Raw genomic sequence first — 19105 nt, forward strand, 5'->3', positions numbered from 1 at the left:
CTACACTCATTTCTTGTTTCTCCAGATGTTTTAGCTTCATCTTGAGGATATTTACTTGCTCTTCTTCCATTCTTTTAATGTGAGTGCTGAGGACAATGATCTTGCCCCTCAGTACTGCTTTAGCTGTATCCCATAGGTTCCTTTGTGATGTATTTTCATTGTCATTGTGGCTTATGAATTCATTGATTTCATCTTTAATTTGGTCTGTGGCCCAAGTGTTAGATAACAGTGAGGGGTTTAGCCTCCAAGAATGTGTATAGCATCTGTGGTAACCGTTGTTATTGAGTGTTACCTTTATTCCACTGTGGTCAGATATAATACGTGGGATGATGTCGATACTTTTGTATTTTCTGAGGTTCTTTGTGTGGGCTATGACATGGTCTATTTTGGAGTATGATCCATGGGCTGCTGAGAAGAATGTGTATTGGGTCTCTGTAGGGTGGAAGATTCCGTATAGATCTGTCAGATCCATTTGGGATATGGTGTTACTTAGGTCCTCAGCTCCCTTGCTGATCCTCTGGGTGTTGAATCTGTCTCTTGGAGAGAGTGGGGTATTAAAGTCATCCACTATGATTGTGTTTGGCTCTATCTTGTTCTGTAGTTCTTTGAGAATTTGCTTGACATATGTAGGGCCTCTTTTGTTTGGTAAGTATACATTTATCACTGTGATGTCTTGGTTCTGGATTTTTCCTTGTATTAAAATGTAGTGTCCTTCTTTGTCTTTTTGAGTTGATTTTAATGAGAAGTCCAGCTTGTCTGAGATCAGGATGGCTACTCCTGCCATTTTGGTAGGTGTGTTTGCTTGGAAGATCTTGCTCCATCCTTTCATTTGGAGCCTGTTTTTGTCCCTTGCTGTAAGGTGGGTCTCTTGTAGACAACAGCTGGCTACTTTTTGTTTGCAGCTCCCCTCTGCCAGTCTGCTCCTCTTTATCGTAGAGTTTATACCGTTTATATTCAAGGAGATCAAGGATAAGAGTGTTTTTTCCCCTTTCATTTTCCTGTTAGGCTGTTTTTCCTCTGTTTTTTTTCTTGCCTTTAGTGAGCTGTTCTTTCTGTTGGGTTCTGGTTATTGTAGTTTCTTTCTGTTTCTATTTGTGTGTCCTGTATGATTTCTGTTTGGTGGGGTTCCCCTCTTAGAATTTACTGTAGGGCTGGTTTTTTTATTCACATACTCCTTTAGATCCTCTTTGCTATGGAAAGATCTGGTTTTTCCCTCAAATATGAACTCTAGCTTCACTGGATATTTTTTCTGGGTTGGCAGTTGTTGGCCTATAGGACTTGGATGGTGTTCTTCCATTCTCTTCATGAGTGGTAGGTTTGTGTGGAGAGGTCTGCTGTTATTCGGATCCTTTTCCCATTGTAATAAATTTCTTTCTTCGCTTTGGCTGCATTCAAAATTTACTTTTTATTCTTGAGATATGTAGTCTTGATTATTATGTTCCTAGGTGAGGATTTTCTAGGGTCTGGTCTGCCAGGCGTTCTATAGGCTTTGGTTACATGGGTGAGGTACATTGTGAGATTGGGAAAGTTTTCTGCAATCACTTTATTAAAAATATGTTGAAGCCCTCTGCTCTGGTATTCTTCTCCTTCTTCTATTCCAATTATGCGCAGATTATATCTCTTGTCTTTGTCCACTAGATCCTGGATTAGTCTGCCCTGGAGCTTTACCATTTCTTGGAGTGTGGTAATTTTCTGGTTCTTTTCGGCTACATCATTGTCCAAGAGAGAGATTCTGGCTTCAATATGGTCAATTTTTTGTGCTGTGGATTCAAGTGTGGAGTTTATGGATGTCAGGGAGCTATTTATGCTTGCCAGATCAGCTCTGATCGTGGAAATTTCTTCCTTTAAAGAGTTGTATTTTAAATCTATTTTTTTGCGCATTTCTTTTCATGATGTTAAGGTCTTCTTTAATGGAGGTTTCACTGGATCCATTTTTGCTTCCATTTCTTTCTTGGTTTCCTGAAGTGCCTTCAAGACTTCCATTCTAAAGTCCTGGAATTGTTTTGTGATTTCATTCCTGAAACTTTCTATCATTTCTGCTATTGTAGCCTCAGTTGCTTTTTTATTCTCCATCTCCTCTTTGGTCGTACTGGTTTTTAGAGCTGTGAGTTGGCTTGCCCTTTCATGTAGTTTGCAATATTTCTTTGTGATTTGCACATCTGGGGATATGTAGGTTGTTTCCTTGGGTTGGCTTTGTGCTGGTTCCTGCTGGTCTGTCAGTGGGAGACTCGTTTGTATCCTGGCTCTGGGTTTGAGTTTGGCTGTTGAACCTTACTGCACAATGGGTGAGTGTGACGGTCATGGTTGTTGCTGGGGTGGTCACCTCACTGCACTTGGGGGTGGGTAGGTTCTGTGTCTTTCTCTGCATGATAGTGTCCAGCTGCTATCTTGTGCTGACCCTAGTGTGCCCCTGGTGGGGGTTTGCGGGTCACTGATTCAGCCTGGCATCGAGGCTTTTCTCTTTGGTTCTTTTTTCCACTCAGTACCTTGGTCTGAGGGGCTCACCTCTCAGATTAAGATTTGCCGCTGAGAGGCAGTTCGCCCACCCGTGTCGGTTGCTCAAGAGCTGGTGTTGTTGAGGGGCAGCCCACCCACCTGTGCGAGATGCGCCTAGCAGAGTGTGCGCTGTCGCAGGGGGGCCCTTCCCACCTGTGTGAAGTGCACCCACCAGAGCAGGCTCTGCCACTCGGGGCCCCACCCACCTGTGCGAAGCTCCTGGGGAGGTTTGGGCAGGAGGTCCTCTTACTGGAGTGCTAGCACTCTGGCCCACGCTGGCCCTCAGGGGGGCGTGTGTGTGTGCACTCCTGTGCTTCCTCCGGGGGCGTGCTGCCCCAAGCTGCCGGAGGGCACTTGTGCCCTCTCACGAGTCTGCTGTGGGGGGTGATATGCACAAGCCCCAGCTGGACCAAGTGCCCGGCCACGGGTTGGTGCCCACAGACTCCACGCCTCAGCTGCGAGTGGGGGGGCATGTATTCAGGCCCAGTGAGCCTGTGACTGCTGTTCAAAAAGTCTGCGAGGACCAGGCGCCTCAGGTGGGGCTTCCAATGCCCACCGGTCCCCGGGCCCCTGTTGGGGAGGGTGTGGGGCACAGCTCAGGTTCCTCTGCTGCCTTGGTGCTGCCCCGCCTCTGCTAGCTCCTGTGTCCTCCCAGAGTCTGCAGGGACCCCTTGCCACCTGACTTGTGGCTGGCTCCTTTGTTTCCTTTGGTTGGGGGGGAGGGAAGGAGCTCTAGCCTCCTTGCAGGCCTTGGGTCTCTGCTAGAGCTGTTCTCCCATGGGGGGGTAATGGGGATCTTACTGATTCCGGATTATGTGAGCGCCCCGCGCTGCCGGGGACTCCTGGGGCTCTGGTGATGGGATGCAGCAATAGGTCATTTGGTGGTGGTGGCCCCGGCTCTCCCCACCTGCACCGCCAGGTTCCCCTGATGCCTATGTCCCATCCTGGGCATTTGGTCCCACTGCTCCGGTGTCTCTGTCGGTCTGCACTCAGTTCTGGGGTCCGTGGAGCTGCTGCCGTCTGGACTCTGTGCTCCTGGCATGACTTTTTGGCAGTTGGTTTTTTGGCGCTGGGTCCCCTTTCCCAGCTTGGCCCTGTTCTGGCCAGGGTCAGCAGGTGGGGGAGGGGTACCCCGGAGATTTTCCGGCTCCGTGCAAGCTACAGGCTCTTTTTTTGTTCTTTTTCATTTCCTGAGTTCCTCTGTTGCTTCTGGTTGTTGGATTTGCTGGATTTTTGATGGGGTGTTGGGTGCTGGAGTTCCCAGATCACTATTCAGTTGGAGCGAGTTGGGGTGCCTCCCTACTGTGGCGGTGCCATCTTCCTTTTATTTTTTGTTTTCTGTTGTTTTTGTAGCTGTTGTTGTTAAATGTGAAAATGATTGCTTCCTAGACTAAGGAATTCTAGCCTCAAAGGTGGCAATGATGGACAACAAGCTAGTGAGTAGAAATTTCAACAATGATTCCAGTTATATTTATATGTTGTAAAATAGTGGCAAATACCACAAACTTACATGAAATAAGGGTCTTGGCAGGTTTAATGAAAAAGACTAAATCATAATACGTGAAATACTGCAATGAAAATAATTTGTGCAATTACTATACACTAAAAAACAATGAATAGCATTTCTGGGTCTTTGTTAAGTAAGTTCTGTCCTGTGCCAATGAGGCCAACTCCTACTCCTTCCTTTAGTGTTTTCAGGGTATCTGTTTTAATTTCAAGGTCTTTGATCCATTTGGAATTGATTTTGGTGCAGGGTGAAATATAAAGATCTAGTTTTAGTTTGTTGCAGGTGTTTAACCAGTTTTGCCAGCACCATTTGTTAAAGAGGCTATCTTTCTTCCATCCTATATTTTTAGCCCCTTTATCAAAGACTAAGTAGGCATGTTCTGTGGGTTCATTTCTGAGTCTTCAATTCTGTTCCATTGGTCTTCAGGCCTGTTCTGGTGCCAATACCAAGCTGTTTTTTTGTTGTTGTTGTTGTTTTGTTTTACTATAGCTTTATAATACAGCTTGAAGTTGGGTATTGTAATTCTTCCAGCAAAGTTCTTTCTGCTTAGGATTGTTTTTGCTATTCTGGTTCTTTTATTATTCCATATGAATTATGGGATTGCTTCCTCTATTTAATGGTGTTGGGATATTAATGGGTATTGCATTGAATTTCTGCATAACCTATGCAATATTGAGATTTTGATTATATTAATCCTCCCAATCCAGGAGCATAAGAGGTTTTTCCATTTCCTTAATTCTGCCTTAATTTCATTTTTCAAATTTTTAAAGTTCTCATCATAGAGGTCTTTCATTTCTTTGGTTAAGGGAATTCCTAGATATTTTATGTTTTTTGAGGCTATTGCGAAAGGAGTTGCTTTCCTGATTTCGGCCTCAGTCTTCAGGTCATTAGCATATAGAAAGGCAGTTGATTTTTGAGGGTTTATTCTATATCCTTCAACTTTGCCAAAGCTTTGGATCAACTCTAGTAGCTTGGGAGTAGAGGCTATAGGGTTTTTTAGGTATAGGACCATGTCATCTCCAAAGAGAGAAAGTTTAACTTCATCTTTTCCTATTTGGATCCCCTTTTTCTTCTTGCCTAATTGCTCTGGTTAGGAATTCTAATGCTATATTGAAGAGGAGGGGAGAGAGCAGCCATCCCTATCTTGCTACTGATTTTAAAGGGAATGGGTTTAGCTTTTCACAATTTAGAATTATGCTTGCTATTGGTTTGTCATAAACTGCCATTATTATATTCAGGAGTGTTCTTGGGAATCCCAATTTTTCCAGGGCTTTTATCATAAATGGGTGCTGGATATTTTTGAATGCCTTTTCTGCATCCAGAGATATAACCATGTGATTCTTTACATTGTGCCGGTTGATGTGGTGGATGACATTAATTGACTTGCATATATTGAACCAACTTTGCATCCCTGGGATGAATCCAGTTTGATCGTGGTGTATGATTCTTTTGATGACCTGTTGAAGTCGATTGGCCAGAATTTTGTTAAATGCAACAAATCAAAGAAAGGATGGACTAATGGGACTGTATCAAATTGCAGACCTACTGCAGGGCAAAGGACACAGACTCACAAGATAAACAGAAGGCCCACAGATTGGGAAAAGATCTGTACTGGCCATACAATGGGCAAAGACCACATATCTAAAATATATGCAGAACTAAAAAAGTTACATTCACCCAAAACAAAATAGCAAAGAATCAACAAGCCCTCAACAAGTGGGCTCAAAACTTAAAAAGACACTTCTCTGATGAGGAAATGAGAATGGCCAAGAGACATATGAAAAAGTGCTCTACATCACTGGTCATAAAAGAAATGCAAATCAAAACAACATTGAGATTTCACCTCACCCCAGTAAGAATGTCCTTTATCAAGAAAATAATAATAAATTGTGGAGGGAATGTGGCCAAAAAGGAACCCTACTTCATTGTTGGTGGGAACGTAAACTGATTCAGCCACTCTGAAAAAGGTATGGAGATTCCTCAGAAATGTAAATGTAGAGCTCCCCTATGACCCGTTAGCCCCATTTTTGGGCATCTACCCAAAAGACCACAAACAAGAGCACACTAAAGCCACCAGCACAACCATGTTCATCGCAGCAGAATTTGTCATAGCTAAAATATGGAACCAACCCAGATGCCCCTCAGTAGACGAATGGATCAGGAAAATGGGGTACATATACACAATTGAATTTTACGTCTCTGTCAGAAAGAATGACATTGCCCCATGCATAGAGAAATGGATGGTCTTGGAAAAAATTTTACTAAGTGAAGTGAGTCAGACCCAAAGAACCATGGACTCTATGGTCTCCCTCATAGAGAATAATTACCACAGGTTTTGACTAGTCACAGCAAAGGATCACAAGAGCCTAATAGCTATGCCCTTATGAATGCATAAGATGATGCAAAATGAAATGAACTCCATGTTATGGAAACGACTGTTATATCACTGTTGTAATTAATTTCATCATACCATGTGAAACCGTAGATTCTATTGTTGATGATCCTCTTGTATTTCCTTCCTGTGCTTGTACCCGCACTATCACTGTATGTTATCTGAGTATATTGGAAACTGTGTATACTGGTATTAGAACTAGGAACCTGAAAGCGAATACCAAAATCGAGAGACAAAGGATAAAAAGACAAATGACTCCAAAAGCAATACTTGAAAAACTTTTTGATGTAAACCAACTGAACACCTCATCGGGGGAGAGAGCCAAGGAGAGGGGGGAGGAGGGAATGAGAGAAGAGGTAAAAGACAGTACAAGAAATGTACCCAAGGCCTTACATATGAAAAAACTGTTACCTCTCTGTACATCACTTTGACAAAAAATAAAAAAATAAAAAATGTTAAAAAAAAAGATTTCATGAGTCTAGTTAAAAAAAATGAATAATGAATGACAATAAAATATAGGAATCTCTCTTTGACAAACAAGTAACAGCAGGAAAGAGGAGGCTGAACAAAGGTGAACAAGGATGAAGATAATCAAAGTTCTTCATATGTATGCAAGTAACTAATATTCTGGGTCTGGCCACTGTTCCCTGAGCTCTTCAGCTCAATGCTAGAGCTCAACCACTTGAGCCACAGTGCCACATCCAGTTTTCTAGTGGTTAATTGGATATAAGAGTCTCAGGGACTTTCCTGCCCAGGCTGGATTTGAACTATGGTCCTCACATCTCAGCCTCCTGAGTAGCTAGGATTACAAACAAGAGCCAGCTTAATACTGTTTTAAGAAAAGTTGTAGAAGAAGAAACAGTGATGGAGGAATGAGTTTGATCTAAGTACCTGGTATACATATATAGAAATGTTACAATGAAACCCCTTTTATGATACTAACAAAGATATCTTTTGAAAACAAAAAATACAATCTCTGAAGGGCTGAAGATATATCTCAGTTGTATTTGTTCTTACTACCTTTGCCTTACGAATAGCTGAGATTACAATTATATTGTTTTGAACAAGTAGATTATTTTGAGGTAAGATCTTGATAAGTTTTGCCCCTGCTAATAACAAAGTGCAATCTATCTCCTAAGTATAGACTTATTTTTTCAAATAATTCATTGAGTTGAAATCCACACAACATAAAACAAGTTAAAATGAGCCATATTGTGCTTTCACTACCATATTGCTTAGCCTAATTATTTCTTCACTGGTTGTGATTTATTCTATTCAAAACAACACTCTCCCCTTGACCAATCTTTTCCTTTTACTTCATTTTTTTCCCACTTAGCAGCTGTTTTACTGTTTAATTCTTCTGGATCTAGCTTTTGTTCCAGTCATTGTATGGTCTGTGAATTTAATTCAAGGGAATAGACAAAGGATAAAGAATTTTAAGGGAGATGTTTATGAAGTGGATTAAGGAACACATCTGTTTTTGTTTATAGAAGGAAAAAAAAAACCTAAGGAGAATGTCAAGGAATCTTTGAGTAGCCTCCTTGTTTTTCCTTCATCCTATTTTTCACAGGCACATATCCAGACAGTCAAAATCCATATAGGAAGACTCCTTGGAGATATTCCTACAGGAGCCTTGTTCAAACACTATACATTGCACTTCAGGCCACACATTGCATTCTTCTGTGTTCTCTATTACCTTATGAAATGTGCCTTCTAAATGTAAGGTCAAGCATTGGAGCTTCCCCAGTTTTACGTTGAAAGTTGTGGGGAGAGAGGAATGTCTCCTATCCCGTTAATCAGTACCTCAAAAGAGGAAGCAGTTTGTCAGTGTGGAAATTGTCCTGGACTAAGAAAACGTAACCTGTGTTCTAGCTTAAGCTTAGGGTTCACCAACTGTATGTGAGTAACTAGGTTTTGCTTTCTGGATTTCTCTTTATAAACAAAATCACTTTTAAAAATGTGTTACCTAGTATCCATGGTGATTGCAAGTAAATATACATTATGAAATTTCAAACAAGTTTGGTGATATTGTTTGTAGTCAGTATAGATGCAATCAACCAATTTCTTTAGTATTGATTTGCTGTGCAAATGTTAGATGTGTCATGGAAATAACATAGCAAACTGTCGGCGCTTGAAATGCTTTATTTGAAAAATTGAGTTTCTTTCATGTGCCCCCCTCTCTCCTGATAAAATTGACCAGACTGAGGATATCACTTTAATATGTTAGAACATTAGATATGGAAAAAATTCAGACTACCTTGAACTACATAGTGAGGACATTTCTCAAAACATAAAATTAAAATTTTAAGGATCATATATCAAAATTGAAACATAATATTATGAAAACAGTCTTCAAATTGAGAAGGAAAATTAATTCCATCATAGAATTCATCATAGAATACCAACATGAATTAGTCAATAAACAAAATCTCAAAACATATTTTCTTCTACAATATTCCAGATACTACAAAAATATTAATAAGTAATTATGATGGTTTACAATCTGGATTATGTTGAAGGAAATCTCTAAATGATAAATTAAGGTAAAACTGAAACAATGATGAAAGGGACAGAGAGGAATACATCTTTTATCAATATGACATTTGTAACTAGGTTATAATCCATCTCTATTTGGATAATGATAAATTTAAGACCACTGGTGTATAAACCAACCATATATGACCAAAAATATTCAGCCAGACAAGTAAACTAATGTGTAGAAGTTTCCTTGTATTATGAAACTCAAAGTGGAGAGATAAAACCATATTTTGCTTTTCATTAAAAGTTTTATAGAGGGCTGGGGGTATGGCCTAGTGGCTAGAGTGCCTGCCTCATATTCATGAGGCCCTGGGTTCAATTCCCCAGCACCACATATACAGAAAATGGCCAGAAGTGGAGCTGTGGCTCAAGTGGCAGAGTGTTAGACTTGAGCAAAAAGAAGCCAGGGACAGTGCTCAGGCCCTGAGTCCAAGCCCCAGGACTGGCCAAAAAAAAAAAAAAAAAAAAAAAAAAAAGTTCTATAGAAAATAAGTCTTCTAAACTATATGTATGGACAACTTTAAAAAAATAAATTTTAAATATTGCATATACATTTTATAATTAAAAAATTTGAAGCATACTATTAGACTCTTATCCGGTAGAATCTGGCCTCCTTAATAGAAATGTAAGTGGTGGTGGTGTATTTTATGTAATTTCTCTGAACATTGAAACTAGACAAATTTACTTTTCAGTGGGAGAGGTGAAAGAAGACACATTTATTAAATGACCATATCTGAAATCAGAGGAAAATACAAAAAGTAAAAGTAGCTGAGAAGTCTCTAAGAATGGAGTATGTTTCATGGAGGACTTAACAGATGCTCAGAAGTTAAATGTAACTATTCACAAATATTCAGAAGATTCAATTTAAATAGTTACATCAGTGCTTAATTGAGCAATGACTACTCAAAGTCAGAGAAGGGAAAGGTCTAAAGGACTTAGGTAACAATGTGTGGCTAACACAGGATTGAAAAAAAATGCCTAGTTACAAACAGTAGTTGTAAAGGATACATACAATATCTAAACATGAGATAGCATCATTTGAGAAGAGTTATAGACTTATAAATCAGTAGCAAGAATTGCCTTCCCATCATGCATGTTATGAATTAAAAATGATGAGTAACAAATGTATTTTTGTGCACATGATATCATTTAATTCGTCTTGCAATGTTTACTATTACCTATAGATTTGTTTCTGTATCTTTGAATGCATCAAAACACTAGTGCAAATTTCTTGAGAAGTTTTTCTGTGCAGTTGATGTCTATGTAATTCAAAAGGTAATTTGTCCATTCATCCTGAGACTCCATGGAATATTGTCTGTAAAATAGATATACCTACCCAAAAACAAAAGAGATCTACTTTTTTTTTCTCAGCTATTGCCAAAGAAGAAATTTGAATGCATTAAAAAGAAAAAGGCAAACTAATCAAGTTTACCTTTCAAACTAGGGATCCTCACCAATCTTCAAACATTTTTTTGAACATGTCTTTTTGCAGAAATATTTTTAATCAAACTAGGGAAGTAATTGTTCAGTTTTTAGTTAATCTAATCATATTTTGACAGTAATTATAACAAAGAAAAAAATCCCTTTGCAATTGGGATATTCTCTCAAGAAAAAGGTTTGCTTACAAATCTAGGACAAGGGGCTAGGAATATGGCCTAGTGGCAAGAGTGCTTGCCTTGTATCCATGAAGCCCGGGGTTCAATTCCTCAGCACCACATATATAGAAAGGGGCCAGAGCTGGTGCTGTGGCTCAAGTGGCAGAGTGCTAGCCTTGAGCAAAAAGAAGCCAGGGACAGAGCTCAGGCCCTGAGAACAAGCCTTAAAACTGGCAAAAAAAAAAATTACCAAATCTAGGACAATAATAACTCTTGCAATTACGTCTTCAAAACATAAGCACTTTTTTTCCCACTAGTCCTGGGGATTGGATTCAGGGGCTGAGCACTGTCCCTGGCTTCCTTTTGCTCAAGGATAGCACTATACCACTTGAGCCACAGAGCCCACTTCTGGCTTTTTCTGTTCATGTGCTTCTGAGGAATTGAACCCAGGGCTTCATGCATGCTATGCAAGCATTCTACCACTAAGCCACATTCCCAGCCATTAGAACTTAAACAAACAAACAAAAAACAGATATGCTAATACAGACTCCATTACTAAGTTTGGAAGTATTTGGAAAACTAATGTATTTATTGTCAACATAATATAAATACAGAATCTTTGTAAAGCTTTTAGGCAAAAAGAACCAATGTTTATCCAGGAATGAAGGTAATATAGAAGAGTTCTCTTGAATGTGTGAAAATTCTGACTCATCTAAACAACACTACTCACAATGTCTAATAACTTTTCTACTGATATTGAAAAAGTATTTGTCTGTCTTATTTATTTATTTATTTATTATTCTAAGCTTAAATTTATATTTTGAAATTAAAATGCAAAATAACAATTATTTATAAAAATACTCATGTGGAAACAGTTTAAAATACCATTGCATGCTATAGTTACTTAGAAAAAGTTAACAAGTCTAATCAAAACAAAATAGTTATACATTACACACATGAGTTCTGTCTTTTGAGTAGGAAGCTCCTGTGACCTGTCAGACTGACAGTCAGTGAGGAAGGGCTCAGCCCCTCAGGGAGGGAGGGAGACTGGAACCCTGCTTCCTGGAAATGCTGAGATCTGACCTAAAGCTTCCTACTGCACCTGGAAGGACTCTGACTGGAAGCTTCAGAAGTCCTGAGTGCCTTCCTCCTTTCCACGCAAGTTACAGCATAAACATTAGCAGACTGTTCTTTTTATTGTAATATTCAATAGAAAAACCACAGGCTGACAGTTTTACAAGCATTGATGTTTTCATTGTGATTCCTGCCACCTTTGGAAAGGCTCCTCTACAGAAGTTTCTGAGCTGGATACTTTATTACATGGGGATTTGTACCTTGGGACACGCTCCACGCCCACCTATACATGTGTTTCTGCAGAGGTCAGCTGAGAGTCCTTCCCCGAAGTCTAGCTGGAGCTCTGTTTCTATTAAGTAGGTTAAGCCATGTATTCTTCAGGCTTCTCATATTACAGTGCTCAGTGGATCCATTTATAATTGCTTTCCCGATGTTCTTTGATGTATTGTACAAATGGAATAGTCATTTGTGCATGACAAATGTCTTAGCATCTTAAATAATCAAGTTTGAGTTTTGTGGTTTGTTTTAACCTGGCTGGTCAGCACATCTCATCTGATTTGTATAAAGACAGATGAGAATAAAGATACTGGTAGAATATCTTAGCACCTTATAGTTAGGGTTCTCTGATTAGCCTTAAAAGAATCAACTTAGTTTACTCATAGGTTCTCTTAAATAAAATACTTAGTTTCTTTTCAAATAGTAAACAGTTTTTACAACATGCTCCAGACAAACATCACAAAATCATGAGTATGATAACACAATCTACAAATGCAATTAATCCATTTCCATAAATCAGTTTGAAAAAGAAAGTTCAAGTGTTTACCAAGTCCATGATTCCACATCTCCACATCTACAGTATGCATAGTCGTAATGTAGGGAGAGAAGATCATGAAATTCATTAGTGCTGTGTTTAACTTCCTCACAATTACTTGACAGTGCATAGTATAGCACCTTCAAACCTTGCTATCAAAGATAAAAGTTTATAATTGCTACCTTTCATAATAATGGCAACATACTTTATATTTATTTATTCGTATTCACATTCAGTTTGACCTACCTGTGACTGAGTTTGAGCTATGGTGACTGTGGTTCTGGGAAGTGGTATGGTAGAAATATCATCCAGAGTATCACATAACATGTAAATGGGAGACAAGTACAGTATTATCTTCTCACTTTGCATAGAAACTGAAAAAGAAAAAAGTATCAGCATCTCTTCAGTGATAAAAATACAGGTCTTTTATGTTTCTTAAAATGTATTTCTATTTTTTTTCCAGATTTTCCCCTTTATTGTCAAAGTGAATTACAGAGGACTTACAGTTTCATATGTAAGGTAGTGAGTACATTTCTTGTTCAACTTGTTACCTCTCCCCCTGCTCCTTCCCCTCCCCCGGCATGCTCTCCCCCATGAGTTGTGCAGTTGGTTTACACCAAATGGTTTTGTAAGTATTGCTTTTGGAATCGTTTGTCTTTTGTGAGCATGGACACAATACATGGAATCTGTTTCTTTGCATGAAAAGTGGAATCCAGGAAAGAGGCCTCAAGTTCTATTACTACCTTTACTTAAGCGGCATAAGAATGTGCATCAGTTCAAGGTTGTTTGCATGAAGTTAAAGCATAGCACAAAGGGACTTATGAACCAGAATCCAGCCCTTGAATTTCACCAGGAATACCAACTAGGTGTCCTAGGTGCCGTGGAATAGATACGCAGGAAGTCAGCCTCTCCTGGAAGTTTCTGGCACACCATGTCATCATCAGTATCAATCTCTGTCTCAATGCCAGAGTCTAGTTTTGTACCCTGGCAGGCCTGAATGATGAAAAGCTTAGGTTTCCCAGTTAGGCTTCTGCAATAATCTCCTCAGAAAAAAAAATTGTTATTTCTTTTTTCAGGTCAACAGGTCCATTTGTTCCACAAATTATTTTTTCCTCACCATGGTTCAGAATTACACAAATAAAGCCAATCCCTTTGCTATGATCTTCTTTAGAAACGTGCAATGATTCAATCTGTTATTAACGTGTAAGGTCATTGTGATTCTTGACTTCGTGTTTTAAGGTCAGGAGTGTTTCCCTGAGGGTTATTTCATCTGCACCTGTACCAGGCCAAGATGACATCCCAGTGCTTTTATGGAAGTTATTATATATACATTTATTTCCGGATAATCCATTTTGTAACTATTATCCAAGGATATCTCAGAGCCCATTGATTTGCTCCCATGGATGATCTCTGTTTGAAAAGTTTTAATGGATTTTGAATTCCCTGAATTTCCATGTTCTCTATGTCTGCTTTTCTTAGTACACAGATTTCAATGATCCACCGAACAGCAAACCCAGGTCCGCTTGCCGTTTGCAACTTCCTGATGGCAGCTTGGCTTTTATTTCAACTTTAACTAACTAGAAGAGTTTTAATCATCCATTAGAAAGAATGATAACATCTAATTTGTGAAGAAATGGAAAGACATGGAAAAATATGTTAAGCAAAGTCAGGTCCAGAGAGACAAAGAAACGCATGTGTTTCCTTATAAGTGGAAACTAGTTTTAGCACATATACTAAATAAATACATTGGGTGATATGCAAATGTATCAAATGTATTCACTGAACTATGGGAAATTCAAGAACTCAAGTTCTGAACTACTTTAGAAAGGCAAAATCACAATTCAACAAAATAAACACCAGGAAGCAGGTACTTGAAATATGTGGTGTGGGGTCATGGGGTATGTGGTTGAAAATGAAGAGGAATAGAGGTTGAAAACGCAGTTAAGAATCCAATGAGTGAGAGAAGGGATGAGAAGGAAGGGGTGATTGAGATTACCGAAAGGAGTAACATTGATCAATATGTATTGTATTTACAATCGGATTTATTGAACGCAACTCCTTTATAAAACTACTTAAATAATTTTAAGAGAACCTTGTGAGTTTGCTGACGTTTTGTATTCTTAAATCCTCTTGAACTCAAAAGTCATTTTTTCTCTTTAACAAATTCAGTGAACCAGTTATACTGATACACTGAAATTATGCTTCTAACTACATAAATCCCTAAAATAATAACTTTTAAAAATATGTTGAGAAAAAGGTAATGATTTCATATATAAAATGAATATGAATAGCAACAATATATGAGGATTTTATAAATTGGAAAAAAACAACTTCTTTTATTTAAAAATTTCATTATTTACTTTTTTCAGATATTTATTATCAAACTGATGTACAGAGAGGTTACAGTTTCATACGTTAGGCATTGGATACATTTCTTGTACTGTTTGTTACCTTGTCCCTCATACCCTCCTCCCTCCTCCCACTTTCCATCCCTCATACCCCCCTCCCTACTCATCCTTTCCCTTTCACCCCTGAGGGTTCAGTTCACTTACACCAACCAGTTTTGCAAGTATTGCTTTTGTAGTGTTTGTCTTTTTTTACCCTGTGTCTCTCAATTCTGGTATTCCCTTTCAATTTTCTACTTCTAAAACCAGTATACATGGTTTCCAATATACTCAGATAAGATTATTACAGAGATAGTGTAGGTACAACCACAGGAAGGTGAAACAAGAACATCATCAATAATAGAAGCTACAGATACAGATGGGACGTTGAAAGTAGTTACAACTGTTATATAACAATCGTTTCCATAACATGGAGTTCATTTCACTTAGCCTCATCTTATGTGTTCATAAGTGTATAGCAATTGGGCTCTTGTGATGCTCTGCTATGACTTGCCTAAACCTGTACTAATTATTCCCAATAAGGGAGACCATAGAGTCCATGTTTCTTTGGGTCTGGCTCACTTCACTTAGTATAATTTTTTCCAAGTCCTTCCATTGCCTTACAAATGGGGCAATGTCATTTTTTTCTGATAAAGGCATAAAATTTCATTGTGCATGTGTACCACATTTTCGTGATCCATTTGTCTACTGAGGGTCATCTGGGTTGGGTCCAGATTCTAGCTATGACAAATTGTGCTGTGATGAAAATTGTGCTGGTGGCTTTACTGTGATTTTGTTTGTGGTCTTTTGGATAGATACCCAAAAGTGGGGCTGCTGGGTCATAGGGGAGTTTTATATTCAGCCTTCTGAGGAATCTCCATACTGCTTGCCAGAGTGGCTGAACCAGTTGACATTCCCACCAACCATGAAGTAAGGTTCCCTTTTGGCCACATCCCCTCCAACAATTGTTATTGTTAGTTTTCTTGATATATGACATTCTTACTGGGGTGAGATGGAATCTCAATGTTGTTTTGATTTGCATTTCTTTTATGGCCAGTGATGTAGAGCACTTTTCATATGTCTCTTGACCATTCTCATTTCCTCATCAGAGAAGTCTCTTTGTAAGTCTTTAGCCCACTTGATGAGGGGGCTATTGGTTCTTTGCAGTTTTGTTTTGGAAGAAGGTAATTTTTTTAGTTCTGCATATATTTTAGAGATGAGGCCTTTGTCTGCTGAATGGCCGGTAAAGATCTTCTCCCAGTTTGTGGGCTTTCTGTTTATCTTGGGAGCTATGTCCTTTGCCGTGCAGAAGCTCTGCAGATTGATGCAGTCCCATTTGTCCAAACCTTCTTTCATTTGTAGCCTTTCTGGGTCATTGTTAAGGAAGCCCATCCTGCGCCAAGGAGCCCAAGTATTTCTCCTACGCCTTCTTTTAGTGTTTTCAGGGTGTCTGTTTTGATTTCGAGGTCTTTAATCCATTTGGAATTGATTTTGGTGCAGGGTGATATATAAGGATCTAGTTTTAGTTTGCTGCATGTGTTGAGCCAGTTTTGCCAGCACCATTTGTTAAAGAGGCTATCTTTATTCCAAACTATTGTTTTAGCTCCTTTATCAAAGATTAAGTAGGCGTAGTTCTGTGTGTTCATTTCTGGGTCTTCAATTCTGTTCCATTGGTCTTCAGTTCCGGTGCCAATACCAACCTGGTTTTATTACTATAGCTTTATAATACAGCTTGAGGTTGGTAATTGTAATTCCTCCAGCACTGTTCTTTCTGCTTAGGATTGTTTTTGCTATTGTAGATCGTTTATTGTTCCATATGAATTTCTGGATTGCATCCTCTATTTCATTAAAAGATGGTTTTGGGATATTAATGGGTATTGCATTGAATTTGTAGATAGCCTTTGGCAATATTGCCATTTTGGTTATATTAATCCTCCCAATCCAGGAGCATAGGAGGATTTTCCATTTCCTTGGTTCTGACGTAATTTCATTTATCAAGCTTTTAAAGTTCTCCTCAAAAAGGTCTTTCACTTCTTTGGTTAAGGTTATTCCTAGGTATTTTATGTTTTGGGGGGCTATTGCAAAAGGAGTTGCTTTCCTGATTTCAGCCTCGGTCTTCGGGTCGTTAGCATAGAGAAAGGCCGTTGATTTTTGAAGGTTTATTTTATATCCTGCAACTTTGCCAAAGTTTTGGATCAGCTCTAGTAGCTTGGGGGTAGAATCTATGGGATTCTTCAGGTATAGGATCATGTCATCTGCGAAGAGAGAAATTTTAACTTCATCTTTAAATATTTGGATCCCCTTTATATTTCCTTCTTGCCTAATTGCTCTGTCTAGGAATTCTAGTACTATGTTAAAGAGCAGGGGAGAGAGTGGATATCCCTGCCTTGTTCCTGATTTTAAAGGGAATGGCTTTAGTTTTTCACCATGTAGAGTTATGCTTGCTGTTGGATTGTCATCAACTGCCTTGATTAATTTCAGGAATGTTCCCTGGAATCCCAGTTTTTCCAGGGCTTTTAGCATAAATGGGTGCTGGATTTTATCGAACGGTTTTTCCCCATGCAGAGATAAAACCATGTGGTTCTTTACCTTGCTCCGGTTGATGTTGTGGATTACATTAATTGACGTGCATATATTAAATGAATTTGCATCCCTGGGATGAATCAAGTTTGATCGTGGTGTATGATTTTTTTGATGACCTGTTGAAGTCGATTGGCCAGAATTTTGTTGAGAATTTTTGCAGGGAAATCCGTCTATAGTCCTCTTTCCGTGATGAGTCCCTCCCTGGTTTTGGGATGAGAGTTATACTGGCTTCATAGAATGAGTCTGGTAGAGAATATTCCCTTTCAATTTCACTGAAGAGTTTGAGAAATATTGGTGTGAGTTCTGTTTTGAAGGCCTTGTAGAATTCCGCAGTGAATCCGTCTGGACCTGGGCTTTTCTTGGATGGGAGATCATTTATTGCTGTTTCTATTTCAATACTGGATATGGGTCTGTTTAGAAGGTTTAAATCTTCAGGGTTAAGTTTGGGGATATGAATTTTTTCTAGGAAATCATCCATTTCTTCCAAGTTCTCGAATTTGTTGGCATAAAGTTTTGCAAAATAGTCCCTTATTATTTTCTGAATTTCGGTTATTTCTGTGGTGATGTTACCTGTTTCATTTCTTATCTTGTTTATTTGAGTGTCCTGCCTTCGTTTTTTGGTCAGGTTTGCCAGGGGTCTGTCTATCTTGTTGATTTTTTTCAAAGAACCAACCCTTTGTTTTGTTGATACTTTCGATGGTTTTTTCGTCTCTAATTGATTTAATTCTGATTTGGTTTTAATTATTTTCTTCCTTCTATTGACTTGAGGTTTGGCTTGTTGTTCTCTCTCAAGGAAATTAAGGTGCTTCCTTAAATCATTAAGTTGCTGTTTCTCCAGTTTGTTGATGTATGCACTCAGAGATGTACATTTTCCTCTGAGTACTGCCTTTGCTGTGTCCCAAAGGAGCTGGTACTTTGTGTCCTCAACTTGGTTGAATTCCATGAAGATTTGTAATTCCGTTTTAATTTCTTCAATGACCCACTGATGGTTCATCAGTGTGTTGTTTAGTCTCCATGAATTGTAGGATTTTCTGTGGTGGCTGATTGAGTTGAGCTCTAATTTTATTCCATTGTGGTCTCCGAGAATGCAGGGAATGGTTTTGATACTTCTGAATTTGTACAGGTTTTCTTTGTGCCCTAAGAAGTGATCTATTTTGGAGAATGTTCCATGTGCTGCAGAGAAGAATGTGTATTCTGTTGTTGCTGGGGGGAATATTCTGTAGATGTCAGTTAAGTCTAGTTGGTCTATGTAATTATTTAGTTCTGTGGATTCTTTGTTCAGTTTTTGGCATGTTGATCTGTCCAGAGGTGATAGTCGAGTGTTAATGTCCCCAACTATCAATGTGTTTGGGTCTATGAGTGTTTTTAGAGTCAGTAGTGTTTGTTTGATGAAGTTGGGTGCTCCTGCATTTGGTGTGTAGATATTTAGAATTGTTATATCTTCCTCTAGGAGAGATCCTTTTACTAGTATGTAGTAACCTTCTTTGTCTCTTCATACCTTTTTTAATTTGAAGTCAATTTTGTCTGATCCTAGGATTGCAACTCCAGCCTGCTTATGGGGGCCATTTTCTTGATAGATTTGATTCCAACCTTTCACTTTTAGAACATGTTTACTTTTGCTGGATAGATGTGTCTCTTGGAGGCAGCAGAAAGATGGATCTTGATTTTTGATCCAACTTATGAGCTTATGTCATTTGATTGGAGAATTAAGTCCATTAATGTTCA

At 38.8% G+C, this 19105-nt stretch overlaps 1 pseudogene; it reads right to left on the reverse strand.

Annotated features, from left to right (window-relative positions):
* Positions 1–2513: 2513 nt before the first annotated feature.
* LOC125363921 lies at positions 2514–13857 on the reverse strand (annotated as a pseudogene).
* Between the last annotated feature and the right edge of the window lie 5248 nt (positions 13858–19105).

The sequence above is a fragment of the Perognathus longimembris genome, chromosome 15 (genome assembly GCF_023159225.1).
Source record: "Perognathus longimembris pacificus isolate PPM17 chromosome 15, ASM2315922v1, whole genome shotgun sequence".
Lineage (NCBI taxonomy): Eukaryota > Metazoa > Chordata > Mammalia > Rodentia > Heteromyidae > Perognathus > Perognathus longimembris.